A 10,261-nucleotide genomic window follows, 5' to 3' on the forward strand; every position below is an offset into this window, starting at 1 on the left:
ACGAACCGCGTGATTTTATGACTGTCATTCTCAAGAACGCTCTGTTCTTTCATGTATATTGATCGATTATAATTACTCGACTAGCCGCAGCGTTCATCCATAATACACCTCTAGTTACTCATGCATACCAGCCGCACCGTTCGTTCTCGTCATGCAGCCATTGCATCGAGTGGAAGATTGCGCCGAAGTAGAAACGAGACGAGGGCCCCGAGAGATTAATGCGATCCGTTAATCAGGTCCAATTAAAGCCGGCCGTCGGCAATAATTAACAGCGGTCAGGACGCCTGCCTCTCGGAATCAGAACAGACGCTCCGTCGAAACGCGCCATAGAAGGAGAGCGGACAAAGCCTCGACACGAAAGAAAAGCGAGGCCTAGAGGGTTTGTACAGCTAAAACCACACCAGCAGAAGAAGCAATAAGCTAAAGGCGGGGAGAGAGACCGGAGTCACAGTAACGGCAAGAGGAGTGACAAACAACGAGACCACCATGCAACCGGGAGGGGGTAAAAAGGAGGAGCCAGCTGTCCAATTAGAAGCAGCCGACTCCAAATGTCCTGGCAGCGTACAGACACGAGCGTCCGTGGGATTTTCTCATTTATTTTGCTCCTTTATAACTTTTGGGGAAAGCAAACGCCAAAGAGGATTTATTTGGACTGGGCTTCTTTCTTTTTCCTTCTCTCGCTCGAACGCTTGCGAACGTGAGCTGTGTCAGGATTGGGGAATGGTTGGTCTCGGCGAGAGACACAGCGCCTGTTTCGGTTTTACGAGGCGGTTTGAACGGCGCCCGAGATCGAGAGAGGTCACGGTGCTGTCGAGAAGAAAAGGTAACTGTCTCGGTAATGACGATGCATTCGATATTTAGAATGCGAAAATGTGTGATATTCCGGGAAATCGCGTACAAACGATGACATTGTGGATTTTCATATCTATTTGTATGATGTTCCATTTCTTGACACAATCGTCTGAGCTGTAATTTAGCCTTCTTTGGCTACCTGTGACGTGGCGCGTGTCTGTAGTTGTAAGTAAAACACAATTGCTTTCTACTTTTATGCGCTTCTAGCGCACCTGTATTTGTTTATCATAATCCTGATTCTCGCGGTTACCATTTTTTTTTAGAAGGCGCTTGTTACGCTCCATTCTAGGTGGAAGCCAAGTAACTTTTATGCAATATATTGTGAAGTTTGGGGCTTACCCTAAAATATTTTATGTGCAATTAAATAAATGATACAAGAAAGAGCGGGGCAACAGAACAATTTAAATGCACAAATCAATGAAGTCTCCCCCGCGTGAACAAGAAGCAGCCTGGGTTCGGCTTTCGAGGCAGAGAGCGAACGCGATGACAGCCAGGACGAAGACGGAGACGAAGACGTGGATCCATCGAAGCATGACGGCAAGAAGGTCTGAAAATAATCGTGTACCGAACAGTGGGGAACAGCGACATAAACAGATAAACAACTAAGGACACCCTTAGTCGATAATAAAGACGTGACAAAATTCAAGCCATCAAGCCGTAATACGTTGCAAACGAATTCGGCACCCCGTACAAGATGGCGTGTAAAGGAAAGAAGCTATCTCTGCGGCAAGAAAATGTAAGCAAAACGAAGCATGTCTTGAGAGAGAAGGACGAAGATTTCGGAATACTCGCAACAGAGGGAGAGATGTAAAAATGATGAAGAGCACAGAGGAATGAAGACTCGCTTTAAGCACCGCTCAGGCGCTGAGCAACACACACAGCCGTGTCCTAGCGCGTCGTGGACCAAAACAATAAAGCGCATTTCAAGTCTCCGGCGACGGTAAGGAGCAGGGCTAAAAATAGCGAACACGTCGACTCATCGTTAGACGTCGTTATCCGACAGTGAAACATCAAAACGGCATTAGGATATCTGCGCTCCACTGCTGAGCGCTTCTGTTACAATCTTTCGAAAGTGAGATCAAAAACCAAAGTGCAGCGAAAATGAAAGCACTCTCTGTGACGCGGGACTGAGTTGGGGTAACTGACGTGATCGTTTGACGTAATCTTTTCTTTTTTTTTCCTGAAATATCGACGCGGGAGTAAAAAAAAACCCGTAGTGTTTCGGGCTTCCTAGACTACTTTAAGGCGTTCTCCTTGAAGTCATGGTGTCTATGTGTATGTTTGTGCGCATGTCGACTTGTAATACCACTGCACTTTAAGGACTGTTGAAAAGCAGGCTTTAGTTTCGCTGTTTTTGTATGACCACGATTCTCGCTTCTAGAAACGTATTTGAGACTTTTTTTTTTTTTTTTTGAGCAGGCAGAATGAGTAACCATTTGTTAAGCAAATATATCATTCAGTATTGTTCCCATGGTATTCACGATGGATCGAGTTTCAGGAACTATGTTTTTATTTTTGTAGGGAGTTTGAAGTAATGTCACAGCACTTTGGAAATGTTCCTATTATCCGCAGCGCATGCGCTGTAGTCGGAGCACAATTAAAGTCGTAATTCAAATGAAGGCACGCAGTGTGTAGATCTACTTTTCTAATATTATTTATATCTACTCTAGATGACATATTAATCAGCATTGTAGACGCAGTGCTGATTTGGTTGCGACACTAAGAAGGCCCAAGGGAAGTGCATATTGGAAACAATTGTTGCGTCACTCTTTGCCTGTGAGTGCAAAGCGTGTGAGCGGCTTAATCATGAAACTTCCTACTTCTCTTGAGATGGAAGAGAACAAAATGTCGGGAATATTTCGCCACCCTGTCGTGGGTGGCCTAAAGGGAACAGACCAAAACAGGTTCGACACATTAGTGTCAGTAATGGAAATTCGGAATGGTAAATACTGCCCACGTTTTATTAAAATTCACCTGTGTTTCTAGCTTGTAGCATCGAAACGCGAAGGAATTGCATAAATCTCGCGTTGTGTCGGGGTGTGCTGATGATGTAGCTATTCTTTATATTTTCATCTCCGCTCTTGCGCTTTAATACTTCGGTTCCGCCAGACCATCTTAACATAGAATACATGTTTTGCTGATCGAACAAAGCGCAAAGTAGAGCGGTGACCACATTCACGTACTCCGAACAGTCCCGCGTATGCACATCCTGCGGAAGTAGAAGTAGCCGGTCACTGATGTCGAAGTTTTCAGACTGAAATAGACTCAATATTGCTCGCGTCTTAGCGGAAACGCCAGGGTAAAAAATGAAACATTTACAACTTTTTGTAACGCAGAATTAGAGAGCAGATCTTGAGGAGGAGGAGGCCTCCTCCTCTCCTACTCCCATGCTCCTCCCCTTGTCCTCTTCCCCTCCTCCTCCCCTCCTCTTCCCCTCCATCCCTCCTTCTCCTGCTCCTCTCTTGAGGTATTTCGATTTTGGGGTATACCGTGCTAAACAATCTGAAATATATATATATATATATATATATATATTCTGGTATTCTCGCTCACCTTTTGTCCGGAGAAAGGAAAATGTAGTTTTCACATCTCAAAGCTCCACTATGTCTAACTTCTGCCGGTGCCAGGAAACAGGAGAGCAGGATCAAGGCGAGAGAACGAGACAACATTAAATTCAACACTTTGGCGAAGCACGTGATACTCTCGATGTCATTCTACTTCCTGTCGGCTCTGTCAATAACTGCACGATTTTTTTATTTCCTCAGCATTAATCTTGAGTGTGCTCCCCGAGATGGCACAGCAGAACACCAAGTGCACGTCCCTCGGGGCCACTGGGATGTTTTCCTGCATGAATGGTATAAAGTTCTTTGTCTTGCATGAAATATTCGGTGAGTGCCGTAGGCGAGAGATACAGAGCTACAACGAGCAAGCCGTTGTCGACCTTGGCGGCACACAATTCACCGCCTTCGTCTGACGTTCCGTAGAGACCGATGGGTTCAGAACAGACCCGTACCCATGTAGATGGGTACTTGGATTACTAGTACACCACGTTTTCATGCGTGCCTCTCTGTGATTTATCAATGGTGATATCACTTGCCTACACAACGGGTAGCTGGCATCTCCCCTCCTCCTCCTCCTCTCCTCCTCCCTTCCCCTCCTCCTCCTCCTACCTACCTCCTCCTTCCTGCGCGTTGCATCATGGGACGTTTCCCATAATGCACCGCGTGGTTACGCCAACGCCAACGGCGACGGCGACTCCGACGCCGCTCAAACCGGAAATGGGCGCCTAAGAGCTGCGCTCTAAACGAAGGTGGTGGTAGATGATATGGGAGGCTGGTGGTACTAAAATCTATTTATACTGAAAGTGAACCATTCTCCACAACTTTCTTCTTTGTCAAGACATCACCCTCAAGTATTTCTCATTTCCCTCGCATTCCCTCGCGACGGACGACGTCATTTTGTAGCGCACCAGGAGGGGAAAGTGACGAATGCGGCGTCAAAGTAGGCCAAGACTCTTGCCGTCTTTGATTGGAGACGAATATCCACCGAAGGCTGAAACGGTATTCGCATTCAGACCATGCCCCGCCTCGGCCTCGATCAACTGGATTATGTGAGAGTGCGACCTTGTGACCGAGGAGCTTTGTTACATGGTCACGCTGGTCAATGTCGTCTATTGCAAGGAGGTTAGATGGGCAAAAGTGTCTCCCCCATAAACACGAGGCAGCGGCCTGCGGAGAAGAGGTTCGCGTCACGCTTTCATATGCAGGAACTTTAGTTGGCACCACCCCAAGCAAAGCTCGCATGAAGGCCCACTAGCCCGGCTGACCCACTTTGTCCAGTCAGTTCCTTTTAATTAAGACTCGTAAGAGAGACAATAAATCGAAGTAGATGCTTCCCAAACATCTCAGGTCCGAAGAAATGCTCCAAACTACGAAAAAAAGAAGGCGAAAGACGCTCACATTTACACACGACATGCAGAAAGAATAATCTTAAATTAGATAAAACGCTTATCTAATTTCCACCGCCAACCAGATTAACCCGACGCACAGACGAGGCCGTTATCTGAGTGGGTTGATTACAGCGAGAAAAAAGAGGAACGAACTCCTCGCACCGAACACCGAGTGAGAGCTGCCGCCGATATTCCGGAGGCAGGAGAGTCTCGTTTAAGTTCCATCTTTTCTGCAGCATTTATTTTATTTTTCTTCTTAGGCCTTTGTTTGCCGAAGACTAAACCTGATAAAGTACTACAACGTGCGACCTCAATAATATTGTCCTCCTCTTGGGCTTTCCGTAGGACCCCTTTCCTAATAGGACTGCCCAGCTCGTTGTCCTCGTCTATCTTTCATTCGCTTCGGCCTTCGAAAATACTTTGGAGTCGAGAGCATAAATAAGATAAATGCCATTAAAGAGGACGAATATATACAAAATGGGCGCGGGAGATTAACAAGGGAGCAAAGAGGGGAGAGGGCTCCCTGCACAAACACGCGAAGGCGCACGGAGATGTCTGGTGCCCCTTTTCTTCCGCGTTCTCTCTCCCTCCTTCCGCCCCCTCGTTCCGTCCTCCGCGCTTGGGCCCATCTAATGAATATGGATTAGTTTCAGCTTTGTGCGTTCGTGCGGCCAGTGCTTGGCGCTAGGCAGTGGCGATGCTCCATCCCCCTCCCCCTATCTCTCTTTCTCTCTAGTTCTCCTTTCTTCTCGCCCCTTCGTTGCCAAAGGGCTGTATGGCAGCCACCGGCGGCAGAAGATCGATAGAATCCAGACGAGATTTTTGGGGAAACTTTTCCTTGCCTTCCTTCCTTTCTTCTCCTCTCAACTTCCCTTACGTTTCAAAACTTCTCTTTATAGGTTTAAATTTTCTTCTATTTAGTTTGCATTTCTCTCTTTTCTTAGTTTTTCATGCAACCCCTCCAGTCTTGTCAGCATCTCATTGTCTCAATCTGAATTATATATTTTCCTTCTCGATTGGAGTAAGTCGCCGCTTTTTTCACTGGTCACCCCAAAAAAGCCCTTTTGTTTTACTTTACTGCCGTCTTGCTTTTTTTTTATTTCTTCATTTTTCACGTTCTTCCGATATTTATTTGTCTTCGTTATACACTGTCTATTGAAAAACTTTTTTTTTGCATTTTCTTTGTAGAATATTTCTATTATCTCATTCGGTATTTAATAGCGTGGGTGAATGCTCTGGCTACCATCCTCCCAGTCGAACTCTCACAAACATTTGACAAACATCAAACCAGCATCCCGACACCGGTCTCGCTTCTGTGCTCCGTCGCACATGAGTCCTATGCTACTTGGTTTAATTTTTTTCGGGTGAAAAATGGCCAACCTTTCTGTTCGTTCCGATCTAAGCCCCTTTACTGCTTCGTTTAATCTGTATTAAACTCCTCTGTCTTTATCTTGATGTATTTTTTTTAAGAGAGATCTGAAATATGTGTGGCAGCTGCGTTATCATTCTCGTTTTTCTTGTGGACGGGGAATATCTCATCGTTCTACTTATCCGTTTGTTTCCTTTCACGCGGGATGTAAACACTGGAAGCCCTGTGTATAAACAATAAATCGACCGAAATCTTTTCTCGTACGGTGCTATACAGGTTCACTAGATTTTTTATACCAAATATCGAGCATTATTTGAGAAGTTGTCATCACTACCAGTGCCATAATAAGTTCATGCTCTGGAAAAAAATAACAGATTGTAAACAAATTGGAAATATGTGCGTAAAGCATCAACAATAGATTCACCTAGATCGTGTTACTAATTAAGATAAGACAAGTAGAATAATATTGGTGGCAGTACATAAGTGTAGTTAGCACAAAGATGTTTTGTATAAATTTAGATACTCAAGAAATACCTCACCGCAATGATAAAAAAATACATTTTCACAGAATGACAATGTAACACCAAAGGTCATTGTACTAAAAAATTAAGAAACTTTCAAGTCAATGTCAATGACAACAGTAGGAGAACGTCTCAATAAAAAAGCGTTTTGTACCAACAGAACTGTGGGGGCACGGTTATGTTGAGAGACTTTCTCCTAATACACTTTTTTGGACTCTAAAGTTCCGTCATTTTTACTCACAACAATCTCAGATGTTACATTATGATTTATCACCAACACCTCGCCTGCAACTCACTGCTTTTTATTCATCGTGTTTTCCCGAGAATAGTCCGCGGGCTGTACATGTTTGGAAATTAAAATATTAATCAGTGCGCACTATCTACTAATGCATACTTTAAAATAATTTATTTAAAAGGGTAATAGCCGTAAATTTTCTTGAGTTTAGGGTCACCACTGCCTTGGAAATTAAACTGTCTCAGAATTACGTGGTCTAATACTTTTTCGATGCCTAATGCACTTTTGTAGGTATATCGTACCCCAAAAGTTTTGTTTCGGGGGTACACGGCAAAGCAAAAAATACCGGCTCGAGCACGATGGCAACCCGCATGGCATCCCGTGACGCTAAGTTCGTACCGCGGTATCGGAAAACGTAGAACTCATTTAGTGTCAAGAGCAGCTACGAAAAATGAGGCAAGATGCTATGGCTCTTTTACTGTAGGGGCTCAGCGCAGGCTAAGAATGAGCCTGCGCTGAGCCCCTACTTATCCTCTGAGACTACAATCTCAGTGGTATTCAATGCATGTTGTGGACGCTAATCGTAAGCTCGCGCTGATCAGGAACTGTCTAAGCTATGGCCGTCAGTGAATGCCACCTTCGGCACCCCGACGCACTTGACGAGAAGGAAGTCAATTGATGAGTACGTAAATAAGGGAGCTGTTTGATTTTACACATCTTTAAAATCCTCGTCTCCGATTTTTTTTTCAAAAATCTATAAGGGAGTCAATAATCTTCGCACTCGATCGCCGAGGAACTCTTACAGACAAGGGCCGCTAAAACATACCATAACAAGCAGAAATTGTCCGTGGGACGGCTGAAAACGCAGTAGACATACACAAACAAAAACGGAAAAAGTTTAAATAAAATTACAGCCCTCATGTCTCATGGGGCGCCCTTAGCGCTTCAGATCCCTTCAGCCCATCAAACCCGTTCAGCCCTTTAAAGCCCTTTGCCTGTCTAACCCTTCTACCTTTTTGACTCCCTCAGCCCTTTAGACACCCAAATGACTTTGAATGATAGACCTAAAATGCAGTTAAAGCGCTCTTAGGCATTTATTGCAGACATTGAGCTTTACATAAATGTTGTAATTCATAAAAACGATACGAACAAATGTTTACTCAAACCCGGGCGTAAGCAACAGTAGACAAAAGCGATCAGACCAAGTAGAAACAAGAAAGTTCCTTGTTGCAAGAAAAAAAAAAATCAATGAATATACAGTGCATTTGTGTAAATTCGTGAGAGGTACGGTTGCCAAAGTCATAAAAAAGAGAAAGCGCACCACACGCACACATACACACTGACAGTAGCACGTTCAGCAAAAACCATGAAGGCGCAACCTACGTCCGCCGCCGATGAGAAATCTTGGGCACAGTCACAGTGTCGTCCCTTGGTACCGTCAGGTTGGCGTCTCCGACTTTTTTTTCGCTCGCGTAATACTTCTGAAGCCGGACGGACGATCAGACGCAAGAAACAGGGCACTGAGATACCTTCTTTTTTCACACACCGACCTGCTCTTGAAGATAGGTCCCACGCATGGGACGGGAAGCCGACACTGAGCGTCCGCTCGTTGTTGCGTATCTAGCTTGTTCTCCTCAACGGGAAATAAGCCAGGCGAATAGCTTCTGATGAAGGGTGTACTTCGACTGACTTAAAGCAGGTTATCTTCAAACAGACATAAAAAATCCCTCTCCCTTTTTCCCCGCGTGCCCTTCCTTCCTTGTGAGCGAGGAGTTGGCGTCCCTGGGGGATCCTTGTCAGGCACTAAAACACGCGCACAGGACACAACGACAGAGCGACGGGGCCGTGTTAACCAAGGTCACGACAAGATAGGGACGGTAGAACGTTTCCTCACTTTCCAAGACTCGTTCTGGCCGCGAAATACAAAATGGCCAAGCGGCTTCCCCGACGCATATATCGTGAAGTGTTACCTCATCTCTCCTAGGGACCCGTTAAAACGATTGATTTTGATTGGTGCTGTGATTTAACAAAAAAGTGTCGGATATACGCCAGAATACTCTACAAAAACAGGCGGGTCACTTTAGGAATTCTGGAGGGGTACGGCATGCCCCTTAGGAAATGTCGACAGGCACTTCCAACTCCTCAAACACTCTTAACGCGTACGTCAAAACATTACAAAAATCCTGGTGGACCCCATAGACAGATTTTCAATACGGTACAAGGATGAGATCAATGCCCTAGGTGGCTTGACAAACAACCAACCCGTTGAATTCCCTCTGAGAGGCTGACAGTGACCCGTGCGTTCATTCATCCGTCCGTGCATTTATTGCTAAATTTGCCTAACAAACTCAATTAGTGCTAAGATCATGTGACCTCATATCACGTGATATATATAGAAATTAGGTTTACCTGCCAAAGACGGCGGGGTAAGTGATGCCACTTGACCTGAAGTCAAGTGATCTACACACAAATATATTTTCCCCGCTAAATTTAGCTGGAACATTGACGTAACGAAAGCTGACGTCACGTTAGCTAGTCACGAGCTCACATTCCCCGATAAATCTAGTGGGGAAATTTATGTCACGTGATCTGTCGTCACGATAATTTTATACCAATATCATTAGCCCACTAAATTTAGCGAAACATTTGCATCATGCGACCTCATATTACCTGACCTGTACACCGATTTAGTTTTACCACTAAATTTAGCGAAGAAATTGGCGTCACGTGACCTGAAGACACGTGACACATCAATGCAATTACCCCGCTACCTCGAGAAGAAAAATGTATGTCATGTGACCTATGCACGAACGTAGTTTCACCGCTAAATCTAGCGCTTAAATCGGTGCCACGGGAGCGATGCGCCCACTTTCCCCGATCAACGTACCGGGAAAATTGATAGAAATAAGCACTATTCCTCACTTCCGTAAACGACGGTTTAATGTCCTCCAAGTCATTTGAAACAATCGCATCTTAAATACCGCATTTCGAGCATTCCGAAACTTTGTAGATAAAGGTCGCTGACAATATTTAGAGCATGAGATGCTTTTTAACGGAATCCCCCTGTGGCGGTACGGCACAGGGTAGAAGAGAAGGTACAAGTGCAGGATTACGCTCCCGCGCATTTCAGAATAAACCAGTTTACGAGTGGACATTGTACTTGTCGGAAGTCGTCGCACCCCCAATCCCAAACTTTTATCCGTCCGTCTGTCATTACCCCAATCTTTATGTAGACTCCACGTTTCCCCGCTCTATTTGGAGGATAAATTAGCATCACATAACGTATACACAGTGGGCAAAGTGAATTCAAGTGACCTATACGTCAATACGGTTTC

The sequence above is a fragment of the Ixodes scapularis genome, unplaced genomic scaffold, assembly GCF_016920785.2.
Source record: "Ixodes scapularis isolate PalLabHiFi unplaced genomic scaffold, ASM1692078v2 PGA_scaffold5__190_contigs__length_132052651, whole genome shotgun sequence".
Classification (NCBI taxonomy): Eukaryota; Metazoa; Arthropoda; class Arachnida; order Ixodida; family Ixodidae; genus Ixodes; species Ixodes scapularis.